The sequence below is a fragment of the Saccopteryx leptura genome, chromosome 2 (genome assembly GCF_036850995.1).
Source record: "Saccopteryx leptura isolate mSacLep1 chromosome 2, mSacLep1_pri_phased_curated, whole genome shotgun sequence".
In the NCBI taxonomy this organism is placed as follows: domain Eukaryota; kingdom Metazoa; phylum Chordata; class Mammalia; order Chiroptera; family Emballonuridae; genus Saccopteryx; species Saccopteryx leptura.
The window spans coordinates 7,937,860-7,961,981 of NC_089504.1; the positions used below are offsets into that span (position 1 = coordinate 7,937,860).

Sequence of the window (24,122 nt, forward strand, 5' to 3'; positions counted from 1 at the left end):
TTGCTCTTTTCTTTTCTTTCTTTTTTTTTTTTTTTTTTTTTTTTTTGGTATTTTTCTTAAGTTGGAAATGGGGAGGCAGTCAGACAGACTCCTGCATGTGCCTGACCGGGATCCACCCGGCATGCCCACCAGGGGGCGATGCTCTGCCCATCTGGAGAGTCGCTCTGCCGCAATCAGAGCCATTCTAGCGCTTGAGGCAGAGGCCACAGAGTCATCCTCAGCGCCCGGGCCAACTTTGCTCCAATGGAGCCTCGGCTGCGGGAGGGGAAGAGAGAGACAGAGAGGAAGGAGAGGGGGAGGGGTGGAGAAGCAGTTGGGCATTTCTCCTGTGTGCCCTGGCCGGGAATCGAACCCGGGACTCCTGTACGCCAGGCTGATGCTCTACCATTGAGCAAACCGGCCAGAGCCACTTTTGCTCTTTCAATGAAGTTTCTAAGCTAGTAGGATGAAAGCCTGAGGGCTCTAGGGAGGTCACCCCATGGAGAAAGGCTACCTAATAATAAAGCCAACTGAGGAGATGCTAAACAGAGGATGGAGAAAGATTTCACCTTGCATTTGAGTACTTGAACCCATCAGTTCCTGAAGCTAACTCTACCCTCCTAGATCTACCAGCTTTAGCACATGCAAATCTCCAGTGTTGCCCTGGCCGGTTGGCTCAGTGGTAGAGCGTCGGCCTGACGTGCAGGAGTCCCGGGTTCGATTCCCGGCCAGGGCACACAGAAGAAGTGCCCATCTGCTTCTCCACCCCTCCCCCTCTCCTTCCTCTCTGTCTCTCTCTTCTCCTCCCACAGCCGAGGCTCCGTTGGAGCAAAGTTGGCCCGGGCGCTGAGGATGGCTCCATGGCCTCTGCCTCAGGTGCTAGGATGGCTCTGGATGCAACAGAGCAATGCCCCAAAGGGGCAGAGCATCGCCCTCTGGTGAGCATGCCGGGTGGATCCCGGTCGGGCGCATGTGGGAGTCTGTCTGACTGCCTCCCCGTTTCTAGCTTTGGAAAAATGCAAAAAAAAAAAAAATTAATTAATTAAAAAAAAATCTCCAGTGTTGCTTCTGTCATATTAAGAAAGTATTTGTTGTTATCCCTGGCCAGTTGGCTCAGCAGTAGAGCATCAGCCCAGCGGGTAGAAGTTCCAGGCTCGATTCCCGGCCAGGGCACAGAGGAGAAGCGCCCATCTGCTTCTCCACCCCTTCCCCTCTCCCTTCTCTTTATCTCTCTCTTCCCGTCCTGCAGCCAAGGCTCCATTGGAGCAAAGTTGGTCTGGGCACTGAGGACAGCTCCACCGCCTCTGCCTCAGGCACTAGAATGGCTCCGGTTATAACAGAGTGAGGTCCCAGATGGGCAGAGCATCGCCCCCTGGTGGGTATACTGAGTGGATCCTGGTCGGGCTCATGCAGGTGTCTGCCTCCCCGCTTCTCACTTCAGAAAAATACAAAAAACAAAAAAGTATTTGTTGTTAGTGGTTGAAAGAGTCCTAATGCTTTTTCCCACGGTAAGGATCTGTGATTCAGATTCCAAGTCAAAATATCTTCAGAGTATTTGCCTAGATCAGCTGTTTCTCAAGCTGTAAACTTGGGCATTGACTTGACTTTAGCATTAGGCCCATCAGGGTTGTTAATGCATATTTCTGAGCCCCACCTTGGACCCATGAAAACAGATCTGGTAGGGTTGGGCAAGTGTGTGGGCACCTGTCGCATTTTAACAAGCTCACGTGTAATTCTGACTAAATTCTGAATTCCAGAATACTGGTCGACCTCTGCCCCTCCTCCTTTCCCCATCTCCTCCCTCCATGTTTGAACCACATCTGCCTGTCTGGCCACACCTGTTTGGAAGAGCTAAGGATACCTGGTTCAAACCGGGCCAATCAGGTTTCTTTTCTCCAAATTTGGAATTGGGATCCAGAGATTGGCTCCATCTTTGTGACGTCCTGAACCTTCCTACACCTCACACACCAAGAGAGAGAAAAGGTCACCATTGGCCTGGCCGGTTGGCTCAGCGGTAGAGCGTCGGCCTGGCGTGCGGGGGACCCGGGTTCAATTCCCGGCCAGGGCACATAGGAGAAGCGCCCATTTGCTTCTCCACCCCCATCCCCCTCCTTCCTCTCTGTCTCTCTCTTCCCCTTCCGCAGCAAAGGCTCCATTGGAGCAAAGATGGCCCGGGCGCTGGGGATGGCTCCTTGGCCTCTGCCCCAGGCGCTAGAGTGGCTCTCGATGCCCCGGAGGGACAGAGCATCGCCCCCTGGTGGGCAGAGCGTCCCCCTGGTGGGCGTGCCGGGTGGATCCCGGTCGGGTGCATGCGGGAGTCTGTCTGACTGTCTCTCCCCGTTTCCAGCTTCAGAAAAATACAAAAAAAAAAAAAAAAAAAGAAAAAAAGAAAAGGTTACCATCAAGGGGAGATGAAGGAGGGACCGCGCCAGGAGAGGCAGGGCTGAGAGTCTCACATAAGTGACAGTGGTTCTACAAAGCTCCCAGCCCGCCCCCCACCCCCAGTCCCCTTCTGCACTGCCTGCAGGACCTCTCTTTTACATAGCACCTTCTCCTTTTTGCACTAACATGGGTGATTTCTGTTACTTGTAACCAAGAGACCCTTACCTAAGATGCAATTTATTTCTCAAGATCCCAGTGTCCTTATCTGTAAAGTGACCAGCCTTGTTCACAGACCTTCTGCCCATAAGCAGCAGGTCCCCACCGAAGCGCCCGCTCTTAAACCAGTCCTTCCATCAGGAGGTCTTGGTGACATGGGGTATGGGTGGCGGTAGGTTTTCCCCCAACAGTGTTTCTCAAATTTTGGTGTGCATAAAAATTACCTGGAATCTCTTTAAAGTGCAGAAATGGAAGCTGTGGTCATTGGGTGGATCTGGGGGGAGCATTATCTCATTATCTGTATTTTTAAGTTTTATTCAGGTATAGTTAACATACAATTAACTCCATATATTTAACAATTGCATGAGTTAATATGTGTATCTGTAAACCCATCACACAATTAAAACACAAGAATGTCATGAAACTCTTCATCTTGGTGACCCTTTATTTATTTTGCTGCAAAAAGTTTTATTGGTCCCAGGGATGGGAGAGGGCTTCAGGGTGGTTAAAGGGTGCCTAGTGGTTTCAGGGAGAGGCTCAGGTGGAAGCCATACCCAGGCGGGTGCAGAGGGGCCCCTCAGAGGCCTCTGGGCTCCAAAGACTCCTGGTCAGGCTTGAGAGTGAGCCTTCCGAAGAGCCCCTCGCCCAGCCCAGCCTGGGGGCCAGCGGCCTGTGCAGGGGGCCCACAGCTGCAGGTTGACCAGGCGGTAGACGGGGCCTTCCTCTGGATGGCTTAATTCCGACGAATTTGGGAGCTCCTGGTTGCTCAGCAGTAAGGAGTTAAGCTCAAAAATCGGTGTAGGCTGGTCTCCGAGGTGGAGGACGGCTGAGGCGGTTCTGAGGGTGGCGACTGGGGAAGAGGTGGGAGGGTGGTCGGAGGCCGGGAGAAGGGGCGTCCCTGGTCTGTTCTGTCCGAACACTGTGGAAGCAAGAGGCAGGTCGGGACCGGACACTGTGGAAGCAAGAGGCAGGTCGGGAAGGACGAGAGCACCGCTCTTAGTGCTCCTTTATAGCCACCCCTTCTTTCCTACTCCCTCCCCTCACTTCCCAATGCAACCGCTGGCCTACTTTTCTTTTCTTTTTAAAGATTTTATTTATTGATTTTAGAGAAAGGGGAGAGAGAGAGAGAGAGAGAGAGAGAGAGAGAGAGAGAGGAGGGAGGGAGGGAGGAGCAAGAAGCATCAACTTGTAGTAGTTGCTTCTCATATGCGTCTTGACCGGGCAAGCCCAGGGTTTCGAACCAGTGACCTCAGCATTCCAGGTCAGACACCACTTGTTTATTCTCCGTCACTGTAGATCAGTTTGCATTTTTCAGAATTTTACCTAAATGAAATCAGGTACATACGCTGTTCCTTTGTCTGGCTTTTTTCACTCAGCCTAATTACTTTGAGCTGCATCCCTGTGGATGTGTTTATCAATAGTTCACGTTCTTATTCCTGAGTAGGGTATGCTATAATTTGTTTACCTCTCTGACCACACATGGATGGATACTTTAGTCATCTCCAAGTCTTTGTGGGGACAAATGCTCTCATCCCCTTGGCTAAAGATCTAAGAGTGGAATGGCTGGATCTTACAGTTTTAAAACCTGCCAGTTTTTCAAAGCGGTTCTACCATTTTCCGTTCCTTCCCACCAACAGCACATCAGAGTTCTGGTGGCTACATGTTCTTGCCGTTTGGTGGTGTTTCAATTTTAACCATTCTAGTAGGTGTGAAGTGGCATTTTATTATGGTTTTGATTTGCATTTCCCTAAGACTAGTGGTGTGGTGATTTGATATCTGTAGATCTTCTTCAATGAGGTGTCTGTCCTATTTTAATTGTCTTCTTATTAATGTGTTTATATATCTAGAGGCAAATCTTTTGTTACCATGCTTTTGCAAATATTTTATCCCAGTCTGTGCAAGCCATTTTATTTTCATAACAAACACCATAGATTACTTTGATATACATTGAATTTGAAAACCTCTCTTTAATGACAGTGCAAAAAAAACAAACAAAACAGTAGCAAGAGTTGCTGACCTATCTCATTGGCAAAAATAAAAAGAGGGTCCTCAGGCATTATTGGTGATGGAGGTGGAGAAACACTCCTCACACTCTGAGCACACTCCTACAGGAGTGGAAATAGGACCATTTGCTGATGGTTCACCAGAATCTTTAAACGTGGGTTCCTTTGGGCCCTGGCCGGTTGGCTCAGCGGTAGAGCATCGGCCTGGCGTGCGGGGGACCCGGGTTCAATTCCCGGCCAGGGCACATAGGAGAACCGCCAATTTGCTTCTCCACCCCCCCCTCCTTCCTCTCTGTCTCTCTCTTCCCCTCCCGCAGCCGAGGCTCCATTGGAGCAAAGATGGCCCGGGCGCTGGGGATGGCTCCTTGGCCTCTGCCCCAGGCGCTAGAGTGGCTCTGGTCACAAAAGAGCGACGCCCCGGAGGGGCAGAGCATCGCCCCCTGGTGGGCAGAGCGTCCCCCTGGTGGGCGTGCCGGGTGGATGCCAGTCGGGCGCATGCGGGAGTCTGTCTGACTGTCTCTCCCCGTTTCCGGCTTCAGAGAAATACAAAAAAAAAAAAAGAAGGAAAAAAGAGAAAAAAAAAAGAAAAGCAGTAAGTTGTCTGTCCCAGGATCTTTGGTCCTGGGGTTGCACTGAGGGGAGGGAGCTACGGCTGTCCCTGCCTGGACCACATGGGACCTTGGCACTGTGCTCTTAGTGCTCAGAGCCCTTTCGCCCTCCAGCCTGGGTGGCAGGCTCCTGGGGGACTGGAATTTGATCCCTCCCCAGCTGGGAGGCTGGAGGCAAGTGCCGTGCAGGTCTCACCCGACTGCATCGAGTCTGGCTCCGTTCTGAGCCTGGCCTGGCCTAGCCTAGAAAGGGTTCAGGCCGTAACCAGCCACCACCAGTGTAAACTGGGAACCTGGAACACTTGGCTGACACAGCTACCTGGGACCTAAGAAGGGACAGCCCTTTGCCCTCCAAACACCAGTAATTTCCCTGGGACTCAGAGGAGAGTCCCGGCTAAGGCCAGGCCGGGAGGCTGGGAGAGAGAAGGGAGCTGGGAGCTTAGAGTTCTGGGTTCTGGACTAGCCCCTGTCTGGTTATGTGACTTGGGGCCAGCCTGTTCCCTTCCCTAAGCCCTGTCTCCTCAGCTGAACAGTGAAAAGGTGAATTAGGCAGTCAGTCCCCTCTGGTCCCTCCCGTGAGGATCGGAGGCATGGGTGCTGGAACCAGCCGGACCAGAGTTCCACTTCTGTCGCCATCGCTTTTGTGACTTGGCATGTTATTTAACCTCTGTGTACCTCAGTTACCATCTCAATGTCAAGTCCTGCAATGGCTGCCCATTGTGCTTGGGAAGAAGGCCCTCAGGATCTGCCCCTTCCCACCTCTCCAGCTCCAGTTCCTTCCACTCTCCCTCATTCATCATACACCAGCCACGCCGGTGCCCCCAACCCCTCCCCTGACCCCAGGGCCTTTGTAGATGCTCTTCCCTTTGCTCTGCACAACTTCAGCCTCTCTCCTCAGCTAGGTCCTATCCATTTGTCGTTGCTCAGATGCCACTTCCTCAGGGAAGCTTTCTCTAACCTCAGACTGACCTCCTGCTGACCCCTCTCCTAGCACCACTATGGTCATTAAACAATTATGGCTGCATGATTACTTGATGTCTGTCTCCATGTGGCACTTTGAGCTCCCTGAGAAGCAGGGATGAGGCAATCTTGTGTGGGGCTGTCTCCTGTCCCCCGCACGGGCCTGCCATAGAGTAGGCACCCCAGTAACTTTGTTTCACAAACAGCACTAACTGCATATTATCCCTCCTAAGATGGGTTTCCAACCCACATTTTAACATTTCTGAAATCAGGATGTATTTTACCGCTTCAGTGACCAGGTAGCAACCATGACAGATTTGTCAGCACCTGCATGGGCACATCAAAACCTTCACCTTAGAAGGATGTTCCTGAGACAAGAATACATACTCTGAAGAAAAACTCTTGTTTGTTTGTTTTGTTTATGAGAGAGAGACAGACAGACAGGGTCAGACAGACAGGAAGGGAAAGAGATGAGAAGCATCATCTTATAGTTGCAGCACCTTAGCTGTTCACTGATTGCTTTCTCATATGTGCCTTGACTTTAGGGCTCCAGCTGAGTCAGTGTCCCCTTGCTCAAGCCAGTGACCTTGGGCTCAAGCCAGTGACCTTGGGCTTCAAGCTAGCAACATTTGAGGTCAAACCAGTGACTGTGGGGTCATGTCTATGATCCCACACTTAAGCCAGTGACCCTGCACTCCAGCTATGAGCTCAGAGTTTCGAACCTGGGTCCTCGTCGTCCCAAGCAGACATTCTACCCATTGTACCATTGCCTGGTCAGGTAACAAACTCTTGATGACACAAGACAATATTGTCTGGAAGAACACAGACCTCAATACCTCCGAATGAAAGAGTGATGCAGTAAAGTCAGACTCCGAATGTGCAGAAGTTTCAGGAATGTCTTCACTAAGTTATTTTGGACATACTTTCCTTTTTATGTATGCACCATAGTGATATGTGATTAAAAAATGTCTAAGTTTAAAATAGCAATTTCAGTAAGTATGAAATAAAATTCCTAAGTGATAAAAAAGTGTCTTGTCATATTTTACTGGGTAGTGCTTTTGTTTTTATTAGTGGCACAAAAATAAACCGTACATCTTTCAAGTGAAATCATCTTAGAGTTGATTCAATACTGTAACTTCTGCCTTACTGGGGTTGTGGTGCCGCCTAAGGGAGAGACCCGCGTAGGGCGCAGAACTCTGGGCGGCCACAAGGGGCGCTCTGTCACAAGGGTGACGGAGTTCAGGGAAGCCGTGCGGCGTGTCGTTCTCCATATGTCCTGTAGATGGCGATAGACAGCCACGGTCGGGCTCAGCCTTGGGCACAACGAGAGCGTTCCAGGCTGCACGCAGGTTGGGGATGGGTGAGGCTGGAGGGCGGCCTCCGGAGTGTCCTACCGTGGCGCGGAGCAGGCTCCTTCGCCACCCCAGGGAAAGGACATGGCCAGTTCTACCAGCCTGTCTAGCCCAGAGGTGGCTCTGGGTGTGGAAAGAGCTTAGGGACCAAAGTCATGGTCCCAGACCTGTATTGATTCTGATTCCCCTTCCCTTTCTGGCCTCAGTCTCCCTCGCAAGCAGTGAGGGCATGAAAGCCTGTCAACCTGAGCCCTGACAGTAAGGTCTGAGGTGGCTGAAATGCCCTGGCCAGCTGCCCACAAGACCACTGGCTTACCTTGGGACAGCCCTCTCTTTGTCTGACTTTGCCACTTCCCCCTGAGGTCATGACATTTCCCTTACTCCCTGGACTGGGAAGCTGAGGCCCTAAAAGATTCAATGACTTTCCTAAGGCTATAAAACTGACTGATTGGAGCCAGGAGTAAAAAGCTAGATCTCCTCTTTCTTTTTTTTTTTTTTTTTTTTTTACAGAGGCAGAGATAGAAAGGGACAGACAGACAGGAGAGAGATGAGAAGCATCAATCATCAGTTTCTCGTTGCGCGTTGCGACTTCTTAGCTGTTCATTGATTGCTTTCTCACATGTGCCTTGACCGCGGGCCTTCAGCAGACCGAGTAACCCCCTGCTGGAGCCAGGGGCCTTGGGTCCAAGCTGGTGAGCTCTTTGCTCAAGCAAGATGAGCCCGCGCTCAAGCTGGCGACCTCAGGGTCTCGAACTTGGGTCCTTCCGCATCCCAGTCCGACGCTCTATCCACTGCGCCACCACCTGGTCAGGCTAGATCTCCTCTTTCTACCCCGTTTGGTGCTCTCTTGAGATGGACAGGGATTCAAAACGGGTAGGAGAGAATTTCCCACTGAAGAAAATGAGCTCAGAGAAGCCTCTTCGTAACGGGATGGATTAATCATACCTACCTAATTTCTCTCCCTACTGAAACTGCAGTAAAGAGATTTTTTAAAAAGCCATTGCTTTCTTAGGAAGGACACACACAAAAAGCACAAACTATAAAGGAGAAACTTGATAAATTGGACTCTATCAAAATTTAAAACTTTTCCTGGCCGGATAGCTCGGTTGGTTGGAGCATCCTCCTGGAGCATGGAGGTTGCCAGTTCGATTCCCCGGTCAGGGCACATATAGGAGCAGCTCGACGTTCCTGTTTCTCCCTGCTTCTCTCACAAAACAAACAAACATTTGCTCTTCAATGGTCGTGGTTTAGAGAATTAACAGGGAAGTAAATCACAGACTGGGAGAGAAATATTTGCAATATGTAACTCTGACAAAGGACTTGTCTCCAGGATATACAGACATCTACACTCAATAATAAGACAAACAACTGCATTTAAAAATGGGCAAAATAGCCTGACTTGTGGTGGCACAGTGGATAAAGCATCGACCTGGAACGCTGAGGTCCCTGGTTCAAAACCCTGGGCTTGCCTGGTCAAGACAATATGAGAGTTGATGCTTCCTGCTCCTCCCTCACCCTTCTCTCTCTCTCTCTCTCTCTCTCTCTCTCCTCTCTAAAAATTAATAAAAGAAAATTTTTTTAAAAAATGGGCAAAATAGCCTGACCAGGCGGTGGTGCCCCTGGTGGGCGTGCCGGGTGGATCCCGGTCGGGCGCATGCGGGAGTCTGTCTGACTGTCTCTCCCCGTTTCTAGCTGGGATGCGGAAGGACCCAGGTTCGAGACCCTGAGGTCGCCAGCTTGAGTGCAGGTTCATCTGGTTTGAGCAAAAAGCTCACCAGCTTGGACCCAAGGTCGCTGATTACTCAGTCTGCTGAAGGCCCGCAGTCAAGACACATATGAGAAAGCAATCAATGAACAACTAAGGTGTCAAAATGAAAAACTGATGATTGATGCTTCTCATCTCTCTCCGTTCCTGTCTGTCTGTCCTTCTCTCTGACTCTCTCTCTTTCCCTGTAAAAAAAAAAAAAAAAAAAAAAAAAAAGGGCAAAATAGCCTGACCAGGTGGTGGCACAGTGGATCGAGTGTCAGACTGAGATGTGGAGGACCCAGGTTTGAGACCCTGAGGTCGCCAGCTTGAGCAAGGCTCACCAGCTTGAGCCCAAGGTCTCTGGTTTGAGCAAGGGGTTACTTGGTCTGCTGTAGCCCCCCAGTCAAGGCACATATGAGAAAGCAATCAATGAATAACTAAGGTGCCGTGACGAGGAATTGATGCTTCTCATCTCTCTTCTTTCCTGTCTGTCTATCCCTCTCTGTCCCTCTCTCTGACTCTCTCTCTCTGTCTCTTTAAAAATAAAAAAGGACAGCCCTGGCCGGTTGGCTCAGTTGTAGAGCGTCGGCCTGGTGTGCAGGAGTCTCGGGTTCGATTCCCGGCCAGGGCACACAGGAGAAGCGCCCATCTGCTTCTCCACCCCTCCCCCTCTCCTTCCTCTCTGTCTCTCTCTTCCTCTCCCGTGGCCAGGGCTCCATTGGAGCAAAGTTGGCCCAGGCGCTGAGGATGGCTCTATGGCCTCTGCCTCAGGCGCTAGAATGGCTCTGGTTGCAACAGAGCAGCGCCCCAGATGGGCAGAGCATCACCCCCTGGTGGGCATGCCAGGTGGATCCTGGTTGGGTGCATGCGGGAGTCTGACTGACTGCCTCCCCGTTTCCAACTTCAGAAAAATACAAAAAAAAAAAAACCAAAAAACAAAAAACAAAAAAAGGGCAAAATATTTAAACAAGTACTTCACAAAACAAGAGTTATGAATAAACAATAGACACATAAAAAGACTCAACATCAGTAGTCGAAAGGGAAGTACAAATGAAAACCACAAGAAGATTCCAGTACAGCCCACTGGAATGGCTAAACTTGAATCTCAGGTGTTGGTGAGGGCATGGAGCAACTGGAACTCTCATATCCTGCTGGTAGGAATGTGAAATGAAACTACCACTTTAGAAAACAATTTTCTAGTTCTTATAAACCTATACTTCCTACACACCCAGCAAATCTGGCCTTAGGCATTTACTCAAAAGGAATGAGGACATGTCCACCTAAAGACTTGTTCAGGAACGTTCATAGCAGCGTTATTCATGCTAGGCCAAAAACAGCTCAAATGTCCATCAACAGGCGAATGGTTGGCAAGCTCTGGTGTGTCCATACCACAATGTTTGGTAATAAAAAGCAGCAAGTTATTGACATGGGAACAATGTCAACGTACCTCAAAATAATGATGCCAAATCAAGGAAGCCTGACACAAACAAGTTTATATTGTGGGATTCCATTTATACAAAATCCCAGAAAATGCAAACTAATCTCTAGTGACACAAAGTAGATCCGTGGCTACCCAATGGGGTGGGGTGTCCGGGAGGTGGGGAGGACAGTATTACAAAGGGGTGTGAGGGACTCATGGGGGTAATGGGGCTAGTCAGTATCTAGATTGCAGACGTGGTTTCACTGGGGGTCACAGATATCCACACTTACCAAACTGTCGTTTTAGATACGTGTAGTTTGCTCTTCATCAGTTATATAGCAATAAAGCTGTAATAAAAATGCATTATTGGCCCTGGCCGGTTGGCTCAGTGGTAGAGCGTCGGCCTGGCGTGCAGAAGTCCTGGGTTCGATTCCCGGCCAGGGCACACAGGAGAAGCGCCCATCTGCTTCTCCACCCCTCCCCCTCTCCTTCTTCTCTGTCTCTCTCTTCCCCTCCCGCAGCCAAGGCTCCATTGAAGCAAAGATGGCCCGGGCGCTGGGGATGGCTCCTTGGCCTCTGCCCCAGGCGCTAGAGTGGCTCTGGTCGCAACAGAGTGACGCCCCGGAGGGGCAGAGCATCGCCCCCTGGTGGGCACAGTGTCGCCCCTGGTGGGCGTGCCGGGTGGATCCCGGTCGGGCGCATGCGGGAGTCTGTCTGTCTCTCCCCGTTTCTAGCTTCAGAAAAATACAAAAAAAAAAAATGCATTATTGCCTGACCTGTGGTGGCACGGTGGATAAAACGTCGACCTGGAAATGCTGAGTCACTGGTTCGAAACCCTGAGCTTGCCTGGTCAAGGCACATATGGGAGTTGATGCTTCCAGCTCCTCCCCCTGTTCTCTCTCTAATAAAAATGAACAAATAAAATCTAAAAAAAGCCAAAGAAACCACATGCATTATTAGCTTCAGGAAAAAACAATCAGAAAGTAAGAAATGAAATGCATTCTCATTGTTTCTTGGCCTTTTGGCTAAGATCAAGTGTAGAAAATGCATGTTCAGCCCTGGCCGGTTGGCTCAGTGGTAGAGCGTCGGCCTGGCGTGCAGAAGTCCTGGGTTCGATTCCCAGCCAGGGCACACAGGAGAAGTGCCCATCTGCTTCTCCACCCCCACCCCCTCCTTCCTCTCTGTCTCTCTCTTCCCCTCCCGCAGCCAAGGCTCCATTGGAGCAAAGATGGCCCGGGCGCTGGGGATGGCTCTGTGGCCTCTGCCTCAGGCGCTAGAGTGGCTCTGGTCGCAACATGGCGACGCCCAGGATGGGCAGAGCATCGCCCCCTGGTGGGCAGAGCGTCGCCCCATGGTGGGCGTGCCGGGTGGATCCCGGTCGGGTGCATGCGGGAGTCTGTCTGACTGTCTCTCCCCATTTCCAGCTTCAGAAAAATGAAAAAAAAAAAAAAAAAAGAAAATGCATGTTCAGCTATGAGTAATATTTATATAATAAAAATGTAAATGCAGAGAGTGATTTTTTAAATTCAGGTATGGGATATATTCAGTGATGGCAGAAAGAACTGTGCAAATCTGAAGTGTGACTGGGTTTGTACGACATTACAGCATTACTTACACAGTGGATGGTAGAGGAGAGGGAATGGGGATGGGGCCGGGGTGCCAAATTCTCCTTTATCACAGGTGGATAGTGTAGACAGGTAGATTGGGTAGGTAGTCGATAACTGCTAAATGAACATATTAAAAGATCAGTGTGTGCTTCTTACTTAGGAATAGGAGATGTTTAAGTGCTGGAAGGCCTGGCCGGTTGGCTCAGTGGTAGAGCGTTGACCTGGCATGTGGAAGTACCGGGTTGATTCCCCATCAGAGCACACAGGAGAAGTGCCCATCTGCTTCTCCACCCCTCCCCCTCTCACTTTTCTCTCTCTGTCTCTCTCTCTCTTCCCCTCCTGCAGCCATGGCTTGGTTGGAGCAAGTTGACCCTAGGTGCTGAGGATGGCTTCATGGCCTCACCTCAGGTGCTAAAATAGCTTGGTTGCTGAGCAACGGAACAAGGGCCTCAGATGGACAGAGCAAACCCCCCCCCCCCACAGGGGGCTTGCCGGGTAGATCCCCATTGGGGCACATGAGGGAGTCTGTCTCTCTGCCTCCCCACCTCTCACTTAATTAATTAATTAAATAAATAAATAAAAAGGAGTAAGTGCTGGAAAAAACCCAGCTCAAAGAGTCCAAAGTGGTTGCGTGTGAGCCAGTGGTGTGGGGAGACGGGAGGGGCAGACAGGAAGCCACCCGGTGTTGTTATCTTCCTTTCAGCGCAGCTTGACTTTCTGCTCTGTGCACACGTACTTTACCCATTCGGAGATGCCCGTTTACTCACATTTTAACATGTTCAGCATGAAGATGCAGTCATTTACAACCCACGGTGCACCCGACAGCTGTAATTGGTAGTGTTTTTGATAGCGTGTGTCACAATTGGTGATGTTTTAGATTCGGAAGCATGGCATTATTTTGATAAAATAATTCTTTTAAAGGAAAACAAAAAATGAGGCCCTGGCCAGGTTGCTTAGTAGGTTAGAGCATCGTCCTGATACACCAAGGTTATGGGTTCGATCCGTGGTCAGGGCACAAAGAAGAATCAACTGATGAATATATAAATAAGTGGAACAACAATCGATGTTTCTCTATCTCTCTCACCCCTTCCTCTCCCTCTAAAATCAATAAATAAAAAATTTTTAAAGAGGAAAAAATGAGCTAATTGGAACAGCTGCTGTGTGTTGAACTCCGGCTGTAGGTCAAGCGCTGTGCTTCCTGCCCATGTTTTTATTAATATTCTAAACAATCCTGGATTATTATTCAAATTTTTGAGACAAGAAAATTGGGGCTCAGAGAAGTTAAGTGACTTCTTTAACGTCACCCATGCAGTAAGTGGTGACTAGTTTGAAAGAGCTCCTTCTACTGTCTCTTTGGTTGTAAGGCCCAGGGAGAGACAGGGGTTTGCTTTAAATCCCTTTTACAGCAAGACTAAGGTGCACTGAAACCTAGACCTGTGTCTAGTATCTTTCTCTTGTTCCTAGTGTCTCCCTTCCTTATTGTCATCCCCGTGCTCAGGACACCACTGAGAGCTTGCAGCTCCTAAATACAAGAGACACTCACGGGGCCCAGGCAAAACTCAAGGAGCTTAGCTGGGCTCTGGGAGGGCAGGGCCTGGTACCGGGGGCTCAGCAGACCTGTGTTCTGTGAACACAGCTGTGAGTGTGGAGACCAGCAGCTGGGCTGGGCTGGGCTGGCCTCGGGATAGGGCAGCCCACAAGAGGAGCCTGGCGGCACCAATGTGGAGGGAATTGAAAGGGGGACCGGAGGCTTGTCTAGAAGCTCCACTTACACAGTGAGCTCCCCCATTTTTTACGTAATAGTGTGTTTGTTTGTGTTGGCCAAGGCACAGGGGCTGCTGGTGGTTATTACAATGGGGAGGGGGGATCAATCTGGCCAAGCCAGTCCATTGGCTTTGCCTCCTCTTTTGACAAAGAATTGCTCCCACCTCCCAATGTTGCCAAGAACCCTTGTCACCATTTATAGAGTGGCTATCTTACCAGCCCTCCTAGCAGAGGCCCAGAGAAGTCAAGCCACATTTCTGCAGTCACACAGCCAGGCGCCTGTCTGACTCCAGAGCCCGTGCTCTAACACTTAGCAGCGCTGCCTCTCCCATGGTGTTTACATGTATCTGATGGTCCTTGTCCTTTTGGGGTGCAGTCCCTTAAAGGGAAACCCACATCCTGTTTCTGATACTGCTTCACAGATAAGAATTTTCGATAACGGGCCTCAGGAGCTAATCTCTGACGTGAGGCCTATCTTCTTTCCTTCCTCTTTCTTCTGGCCCTGCTGCAGGTTCCCCGCCAGTCCCCAACCTGCACATGGCCACGCCTGCCTGAGGCTTTCGCAGCATCTTCACACCGCCTACCTTAGCGCCTTACTTTCCTCTTCTGTCAAGTGGGAGGAGGAATAGAGCTGAGCTCACCAGGTTCTTTGGAGACCGGATGAGCTGATGTGTGTTCCGTGCGCGGCACTGCACTGGTGGGGGTCTGGGAGGAATCAGGAGACATGGTGTGACTGACTCCTGGTTCTGTCACTGACCACCTGTGCAGTCTGAGACTCTCCGGCTCTCTGAACTTCAGTTTCCTTGTCTGTATGATGTGGGGGTGGGGTGGGATCCTGCCCCATCGTTCACTTACTTAAAAAGCAAGCCCGGGACTGAGACTGGCATCACTGTAGCTCGTGGTCACCTTCGCTGCTCAGCTTTGTTGACTTTCTTCTCCCCTCGGAAGAGGCCATCTAGTAGACTCATACTAAGACTCCTGTGTGCCTGAAAGTGCTGATAATCCTCGAGTCGAGGGGCCCCCATGGTCATTGACTCTTTTATCTGCAAGTGTGACGAGAAGTCAGTGAGTTGGTGTGTGTAAATTTCCCCAGGGGGATTTATTCGACAGAAAACCCCCTCCCACAGGTGTGCACAGGAAGTGAGCAAGGAGGTTCACGGCAGCAGGTTTGGAGGGAAGATAAGGGGGAGTCTCCATGTCCCATCCGTAGGCGCCTGCGGTGACAGCCTCCAAGACGGCCCCAGTGCTCCTCCAGGCCTGGTGCTCCGCGCTGGGAAGTCCCTCCCACATGTCCCAGAGTTGGTCCGACGGAGCCGTGGCAGAGTGGCCTGGCATCATGGTATGTCACTTCTGAGATGAGGGCTGCAGCTTCCATCTTGGGCTCTCATTCATTACTCACTCTGGAGAAGCAGCTGTCACATCATGGGGACACCCAGATGGTCTCTGTGGGGAGGCCCTTGGAGCCGAAGTCTCGAGCCGCAGCCAGCAAGGAACTGAGCCCTGTAGCGTCAAAGGAACGAGCCGAGCCACCAAGTCTCTGTCCCCTCTGAAGATGGCAGCCCCAGCTGAGAGCTTTGCTGCGTCTTCACAAGCAATCCAAAGTCAGAACCGCCCAGCCGGGCCACTTCCAGGTTCCGGATCCTCAGAATCCCTGAGATGATAAATATATATTTGTTGTTCCAAACTGCTGAGCTTTGGAGTAATTTGTCATAGAGCATTAAATAACAGACACAGGGGCCTATGAATCCATTTAGTGTGCATGTGTTATAAAATGCCAGGTCAATGCCTGACCAGGCCGTGGCTCAGTGGATAGTGTTGGACTGGGATGTGAAGGACCCAGGTTCGAAACCCCAAGGTTGCAGGCTTGAGTGCATGCTCATCAGGCTTGAGCAAGGCTCACCAGCTTGAGCCCAAGGTCACTGGCTTGAGCAAGGGGTGACCCAGTCTGCTGTAGCCCCCTAGTCTATGCACATATGAGAAAGCAATCAGTGAACAACTAAGATGCCGCAACAAAGAATTAATGCTTCTCATCTCTCTCTGTTCCTGTCTATCTGTCCCTATCTATCCCTCTCTCTGACTCTCTCTCTCTGTCTCTGTCAAAAAATAAAAAGTAAATGGCAGGTCAGTGTTAAAGGGCATGAGGTAGATCCCTGTGTCCAAACACGGAAAGATACCCAAGGTATGCTACTAAGTGAGAGGAAACTGTGAGAACAATACGTACCGTGGGATGCTTTTAGTATAAAAATATGTTGTCATTGCAGAGGGGGGAAAAACCTGGAAGGATTCATCCAAACTATAATACTGGTTATCTCTCGTTGCAGAAGCAAGCAGGGAACACAAGGGGCCTTCTCTCATTTCTGTGATGTTTGAACTTTTACAGATGTATCTGTCTTAGTTTGATAAACTGGTGGAAAAATACAATAACTTTTAAAAGACTTGCCCAAAATAAGCCTGGTAGAAAAAAAAACCCCACCATAATAAATTGGCTTTAAATACCCATAACCCTTACAACCTCGGTGTTAAACTGAGTAAGCGTTAATGTCTGTCTTGTACAGCTCAGTCAGCAGCAGGGAGGAACAGGGGAGTGGGAAGACCCATGCTCCACCGGGTCTGGCAAGGGGTCTCGCAAGGGGTCTGGCTGACTGAGGCTCTGCTATTGTCGCATGTGGCTTCCCAGTGGCCCTGGGCAGGCAGACGGGGGAAGTGAGAGGGCTGGGGATGAAGAGAGAGATGTTTCATGGGTCAAGTCTAGAAACAATGCCTGTGACTTCTGTCCACAGTCCATTTGGCCAGAACTCAGTGACCCTCTGGCCGTGGTTCCTATTTGATAACCTCAAGGTCATCTACCCCTTCGGTCCCCAGATTGACTGTCCACTTTCTTTTTTTTTTTTTAAACAGAGACAGAGAGAGAGAGTCAGAGAGAGGGATAGACAGGGACAGACAGACAGGAACGGAGAGAGATGAGAAGCATCAATCATCAGTTTTTCGTTGTGACACCTTAGTTGTTCATTGATTGACTTCTCATATGTGCCTTGACTGTGGGGCTATAGCAGAATGAGTAACCACTTGCTTGAGCCAGCGCCCTTGGGTCCAAGCTGGTGAGCTTTTTGCTCAAACCAGATGAGCCCTCGCTCAAGCTGGCGACCTTGGGGTCTCGAACCTGGGTCCTCCGCATCCCAGTCCGACGCTCTATCCACTGCGCCACCTCCTGGTAAGGCTGACTGTCCACTTTCATTGCATCCTCCTATCTGAGAGCCTCAGCCACAGGAATATTCGGACAAGGTCCTCTTGCCACCACCCAGAGGAAGGAAGTGCTGATGAAGCACATTCTAGAAGTGTTAACTCTCCAATGATGAGGCCCAGCCTGTCTGGTGTGGTTCGTCAGCCAGGAACACAGCCTTCTGACCTGGGTCCCCCTCCGACCTCCCCCTCCCAGGGCCAGGGCCCATCACCTTGGGTGGGGCTGTTTGAGGATGAACCAGGGGTCACAGAGCCCCAGGAATTGTTTGCAAACTGCCATATGCATCTGCGTGTATCTGCAAGCCAGCAGGGCAAGGTCAAGAAGTGTGATGCCTGCTGTTCCCTGTGCCCTGCATGCCCAGGCACAGTGCTGAGGACCTGCCCCTCTGGAGTGTGGGTTAATACAGAGTTGCTATATACCGCTCACCCGGTTTCCCCTAAGGTTATCTTAAGTTACCGTGGACGTTTGTCAAGACAAACCAACTCCGACAGCTTATTATGGACTAAATTCCAACCTCGACTCATGTCACTTGTTTCTAGACTAATGTCCTTTTTCTGTCCCAGGACCCAATCCAGGATACCACATGAGATTTGGTCACATCTCCCTGATTTTCTCCTGGCCTGTGTGACTGTTTCTCAGTCTTACCTTGCTTTTGGTAGCCTTAAGTTTTTTGGTATTTGTTTTGTTTTTTGTATTTTTCCAAAGTTAGAAGTGGGAAGGCAGTCAGACAGACTCCCACATGCGCCCAACCGGGATCCACCTGACATACCCACCAGGGAGTGATGTTCTGCCCATCTGGGGCATTGCTCTGTTGCAACCAGAGCCATTCTATCACCTGAGGCAGAGGCCATGGAGCCATCCTCAGCGCCCGGGCCAACTTTGCTCCAATGGAGCCTTGGCTGCGGGAGGGGAAGAGAGATAGAAAGAGAGAAAGGAGAAGGGGAAGGGTGAAAAAGCAGATGGGCGCTTCTCCTGTGTGCCCTGGCTGCGAATCGAACCCAGGACCTTCACATTCCGGGTCTTCGCTCTACCACTGAGCCAACTGGCCAGGGCCTTGGTAGCCTTGAGGTTTGAGGAGTACTGGCCAAGTATGTTGTAGAACGTCCCCAGTTTGGGCTTGTCTTTGCTTTTCTCACCACTATGTTGGGGTTATGGATCTGGAGTAGGATATGACAGAAGTGGGTGAAGTGCCCTCCTCGTTACATTATATTAGCTGGTGCGTGATACCCATGAGAAGTCACCTGCGAAGTCACACTTCCCTTGGTTTTCAGATGGTGTCTGACAGGTTTCTCCAGGACAAGCTTACACTTTTTCTCCTTATCTGTACTCTGTTCTCTGGAATCAGATCACTAAGTCCAGCCCATACTTAACGGGTACAAAGTTAAACTTCTCCTCCTGGGAAGAATGTTGTAGTAATTTGGAATTCTTCGATAAGTACGATTTGTCCCAAATCTCCCATTTTTTTTCTTATTTAATCACTCAGTTATATCAGCATGGATCATGGATATGTTTTATGCTTTTGGTTGTAAAAAATATTACATTATTGTAAAAGATATCACATTATTTACTTTGTGGCTCTGGAATTGTCCTGGCTTTGGCCGCTGGGCACTCCTTCAGGCTGGCTCCGTGTCCCTTTCGCATTCCCAGTCCTTTGGTGTTTTGAGTGTTTCCTTATTTTATGGCCCTGAAAAATGCTTTGGGCTCATCTTATGTTTTCCCTGTCTTAGCCTTAGAATCAGCTGTTGCTCCAAGGAGCCCTGATTACCTTTAGAGGAGAATGGTCTTTAGAAACCAGGATCTGGACTCAGTAGTCTGTTGCTACTAAGGTGTCACATAGGCCTTCTCAGCCGCCCCATGACTTTCATTATACCTGTTCCTTCAGAGCTGGTCCTGAGATTCAGCCCACTCTCACGGGGCAAAGATCACACAGGGGCAGGAACACCAGGATCACTGGGGGCCATCTTAAAGGCCGCTTACCGCAGTGACTTAAACCAAAACGCGCAATTGTGAAGGTGGGGACCACTGCTCACGTGCATTGGCAGGGGACAGGCAGGAACACGGCATAACTGTGAGCAGGAATGAGGAAGCCCTTTCCGTTCTGCTAGGCTGCGAGCGTGCCAAGATCCTCTGGAGTGGAGCCACGGATGTGGTATCAGACTTTTTTTTTTTTTTTTCCTAATGAGAGATAATTGCATAAATTATCTCTGGAAAGACACACAAGAAGCTCATAACACTGAATTCTCAGGGAGTGGGGTGGGAACTGTATACCTACATCTATATGTATATCTATTTTATATCATTTTAACAATTTTGAAACAATGTGAAAGCATTATCTGTTCCAAACATTAAATTATAAAAAAATTGAAGGTGCTGTTATGGCCAACAAAGGACAAAACTGGGATGATTTCCCTGTGGTTTGGAGAAGGAGATGTAGCAGGCAACCCAGGGCCCCTGGGGAACACCCAGGCTGAACTCATCACGGCGAAGGGGCAACCTCATTCCCTCAAAACGTCATCGCCTGTCACATTCCGTTTGTGTGGTGGTTTGAATGCTGTTTTACTTGTAGTTTGGCTGGTGCTTAATTTGTAGCTGTGTGGTATAGTGGTCAAGAATACAGGACTCGGGAGCTCAGCTGCGTGTGTCCAAATCCCGGCTCTGTCCCTTACCAGCTGGGTGACCATGGGCAAACGACTTACGTCTCTGAGCCTCACTCCCTTCTGCAAAATGGAGACAATAATAGTTCCTACCTCATAGGTGGTGATAAGGATTTGTTGACTTAAAACATGTCAGGTGCACAGAGCAGCAGATCAATGAACAAAAGGCAGTATGGTTATCAAGTTCATATGTAGGGAACAGAACAATTGAAATAATCTATGTCACCTCTGGGCTCTGTGAAATTTCCTCCTTTTAAAAGAGATTTAATTCGAGTTGGAGGAATGTGGAGCTCCCACGTGCATATGGTCCGTGCCCAGCCCAGCACTGTTCGCATGTAGATTGGCATTGTCTGTCCTCTCCTTGGCCTCCTCACCTTCCCCAACCCGGACTGAGATGTGAGCTCGGTAGGGCAGGGAGGGTCTGTTCATTATGGCATCCCTGCTGCCCAGCCTCGTGCCTGGCACAAACAATCATCTGGTAAATGTTTGGTGAATAAATGAATGCAAGCAGGCATGAATGCGTGGAAAATCCGGCAGTGTATATACGTGACCATGTTGCTGATTCTCCCCCAGGTGATCACGGAAGGCTTCCAGGAGGAAGCGGGGTGGCGACAGGAGTGTTCTAGGCAGAGGGGACAGCATGTACAACATTTTGGAGACCGGGCAACGTTCTATTCCTTTGGGGAACTGAAAGCAGGTTGATCACGGTGGTAGTCAGAGGGTGCAGGCAGAGGCGGGCAGGTGAACAGGGCAAACAGGGTGAACAGAACTGACCATCAGGAGGAGGTTGGACTTTGCCCTGAGCAGAATTGGAGACAGGGCCTGGGATGGGGCATCTGAGGCTAGATGGAAGCAGTTAGCAGTTCACTAAATTATCTTTCAGACTTACACCAATGCATATACAAACACATAAACATATACATATGCATACCGTATTTCCCCATGTATAAGACGCACCCTTTCCCAAAAAATGTGGGGTCTAAAAACAGTGCGTCTTATACAGTGGTTGTAGATTTACTTGCATTTCCCGCTTTTTTGCACTTGATGAAGAGTTTAATGAATCTTATGATGAATAAAACTTGAGTTTAGCCTGACCAGGCAGTGGCACAGTGGATAGAGCGTTGGACTGGGATGCAGAGGACCCAGGTTCGAGACCCCAAGGTCGCCAGCTTGAGTGTGGGCTCATCTGGTTTGAGTAAAGCTCACCAGCTTGGACCCAAGGTCGCTCGCTCGAGCAAGGGGTTACTCAGTCTGCTGAAGGCCCGCGGTCAAAGCATGTATGAGAAAGCAATCAATGAACAATTAAGGTGTTGCAATGTGCAACGAAAAACTAATGATCGATGCTTCTCATTTCTCCGTTCCTGTCTGTCTGTCCCTGTCTATCCCTCTCTCCGACTCTCTCTCTCTGTAAAAAACAAAAACAAAAAAACTTGAGTTCAATAAGTTTAAGTAATATATTGTTTTTCAAATTTCGGGTCCCAAAATTAAGGTGCGTCTTTATACATGAAGTGTCTTATACATGGGGAAATACAATATGTGTATGATAACAAATATTTGTAAGATGATATTTTATGAAGAACATTCATAGTTTCTTTTTTTGTTTTGTTTTGTTTTTATGAAGTGTCAAGTGGTTTTGGGGTATTTTTTTTTGTATTTTTCTGAAGTGAGAAGTGGGGAGACAGACTCCCACATGCGCCCGACCGGGATCCGCCCAGCATGCCCACCAGGGGGTGATGCTTTTCCCAGCTGGGTGTTACTCTATTGCTCAGCAACCAAGCTCTTCTTAGCACCAGAGGTGGACCATGGAGCCGTCCTCAGCGCCTGGGCCAACTTTGCTTCAATGGAGCCTTGGCTGCGGGAGGGGAAGAGAGAGACAGAGAGAGAGGAGAGGGAAGGGTGGAGAAGCAGATGAGTGCTTCTCCTGGGTGCCCTGACCGGGAATCAAACTCAGGACTTCCACGTGCCAGGTCAATGCTCTACTGCTAAGCCAACCCACCAGGGCTTGAAGTGCCAAGTGTTTTTTTTTTCTTTTTAAAAATATTTTAATAGCCAAGTGTTTTTTTATTAACTTATTTAATGCTCACAACACTTAGGAGGTAGAGGACATGCATAGTTTCTTAATAAAATATCTCATTACATATATTGTGTTGGATTGTTACTATAACAGCCCCTCAATGTGTCTTTCCTCTCAGCATCCACACCCTATCATGTTGAATTTGGACCTGGCCATGTGATTTGCCGTGGCCAAGGGGACATTAGCAAGCACAATGCAAGCAAGCCTCTGTAAAGTTTTTCAACTTTTTTTTTTAAGATTTTATTTATTCACTTTTTTTTTTAGAGAGGAGAGAGAGAGAAAGAGAAAGAGAAAGAGAAAGAGAAAAGGGAGACACAAGGGGGGAGGAGCAGGAAGCATCAACTCCCATATGTGCCTTGACCGGGTAAGCCCATGGTTTTGAACCTCAGCATTTCCAGGTAGACGCTGTATCCACTGCGCCACCACAGGTCAGACAAGTTTTTCAACTTTAAGGTATGTCCTCTTACTCACTCTTGGGATCCAGCCGCCATGCTGTAAGGAAGCTCCACTCGAACTGCAGAATGATTAGAGGCCACGTGGAGAGAGACCCTGGGGGATGAGAGCCACCTTGAAGGTCCTGGCCCAGCCAGGCTCCCAGTTGAATGCAAACAGGTGAGTGGTTTCCTGGAGCTGAAGAACTGGTCAGTTTGGGGGTAGTTTGTTATTCAACAATACGTAATAAAAACATATATTGTTCTGTATTATTTTTTCTAGATTTTATGTATTGATTTTAGAGAGGATAGAGAGAGAGAAACACAGGGGAGGAGCGGAAGTACCCACCTGTATTAATTGCTTCTTTTATGTGCCTTGAATCGGCAAGCCTGAAGTCTCAGACCAGAGACCTCAGCACTTGAGGTCAATACTTTATCCACTGTGCCACCATTGGCCAGGTTGTACTACAATTTTTTTTTTTTTTTTACAGAGACAGAGAGTGAGTCGGAGAGAGGGATAGATAGAGACAGACAGACAGGAACGGAGAGAGATGAGAAGCATCAATCATTAGTTTTTCATTGCAACACCTTAGTTGTTCATTGATTGCTTTCTCATATGTGCCATGACCGTGGGCCTTCAGCAGACCGAGTAACCCCCTGCTCAAGCCAGCGACCTTGGGTCCAAGATGGTGAGCTTTGCTCAAACCAGATGAGCCCACGCTCAAGCTGGTGACCTCGGGGTCTCGAACCTGGGTTCTCCGCATCCCAGTCCGACACTCTATCCACTGCGCCACCGCCTGGTCAAGCTGTTTCACAATTTTTAAAATATCTTAATATTTATACATACATGTGTGTGTGTGTGTGTGTGTGTGTGTGTGTATGTAATGAGCATATATATATATAATGAGCATCCTCCCGTCATCCTCCCATGTCAGTTCATACTCATAAGTTTATTCATTTTAATGACTGCATAGTTTTCCATGGGACCAATGAAGCATAATTTACTTATCCGTCTCCTACTGATGGATGTTATGTGGCCCCCAATTCCACCTCCTTGTGTAAATATTATTGCCAACAGACATTAGCATATCTTCAAGATCAATTCCCAGAAGCAAAATTGCTGAGTCGAAGGACGCTCCAAAAGTTTTCACAGATATTGCCAAATCACCCTCCCAAATGGTCTTACCAATTTGCTCTCCCATTGCAGTGGCTTAGGGGGACAGGTTCCCAACCTCTGTCCACACCTGGTGTGGCCCAGTTCTAACAGCCACTTAAACAGCAACACCAGCCAGAGTGAGCATGTGAAAATGTTACAGAAGGGGCCAAGCGGGGTGAGGGTTCAGACCGGACCATGAAGATTTGCTGTGGCTGCAGGGAGCGGGGTCTGGGGCCCCAGGCCGCCGCCCCCACCCCAGTTCCTTCCGCTTCTGCCTGGGCAGCTGTGCTCAGCACATCCTCTTTCAGAGCTGCCGGAGAAGGCGCTTCCCAAGCAGACCTCATGGATGGACCCAAGTTCCTTCAGCCTTGACCCCCACTCACAGTGACTCTCTGGTTTGGATGGGCCCCAGCCCCAGGCCCTGCCTCCAGCAAAGAGAGGAACCTTCCAGATTTGCCTTGTGGCTTTGCATAGACCTCTGATCTTCTCTGAGCCCATCACTGCTTTGAAAAAAATGTGAATGATATA

At 49.4% G+C, this 24,122-nt stretch overlaps 1 non-coding gene across 1 annotated transcript; it reads left to right on the top strand.

Annotated features, from left to right (window-relative positions):
* The first annotated feature begins 639 nt into the window (after nucleotides 1-639).
* On the top strand, nucleotides 640-715 carry TRNAV-GAC (transfer RNA valine (anticodon GAC)). The gene has a single exon. It is a non-coding gene; the product is annotated as a tRNA-Val (tRNA).
* Nucleotides 716-24,122: the final 23,407 nt, after the last annotated feature.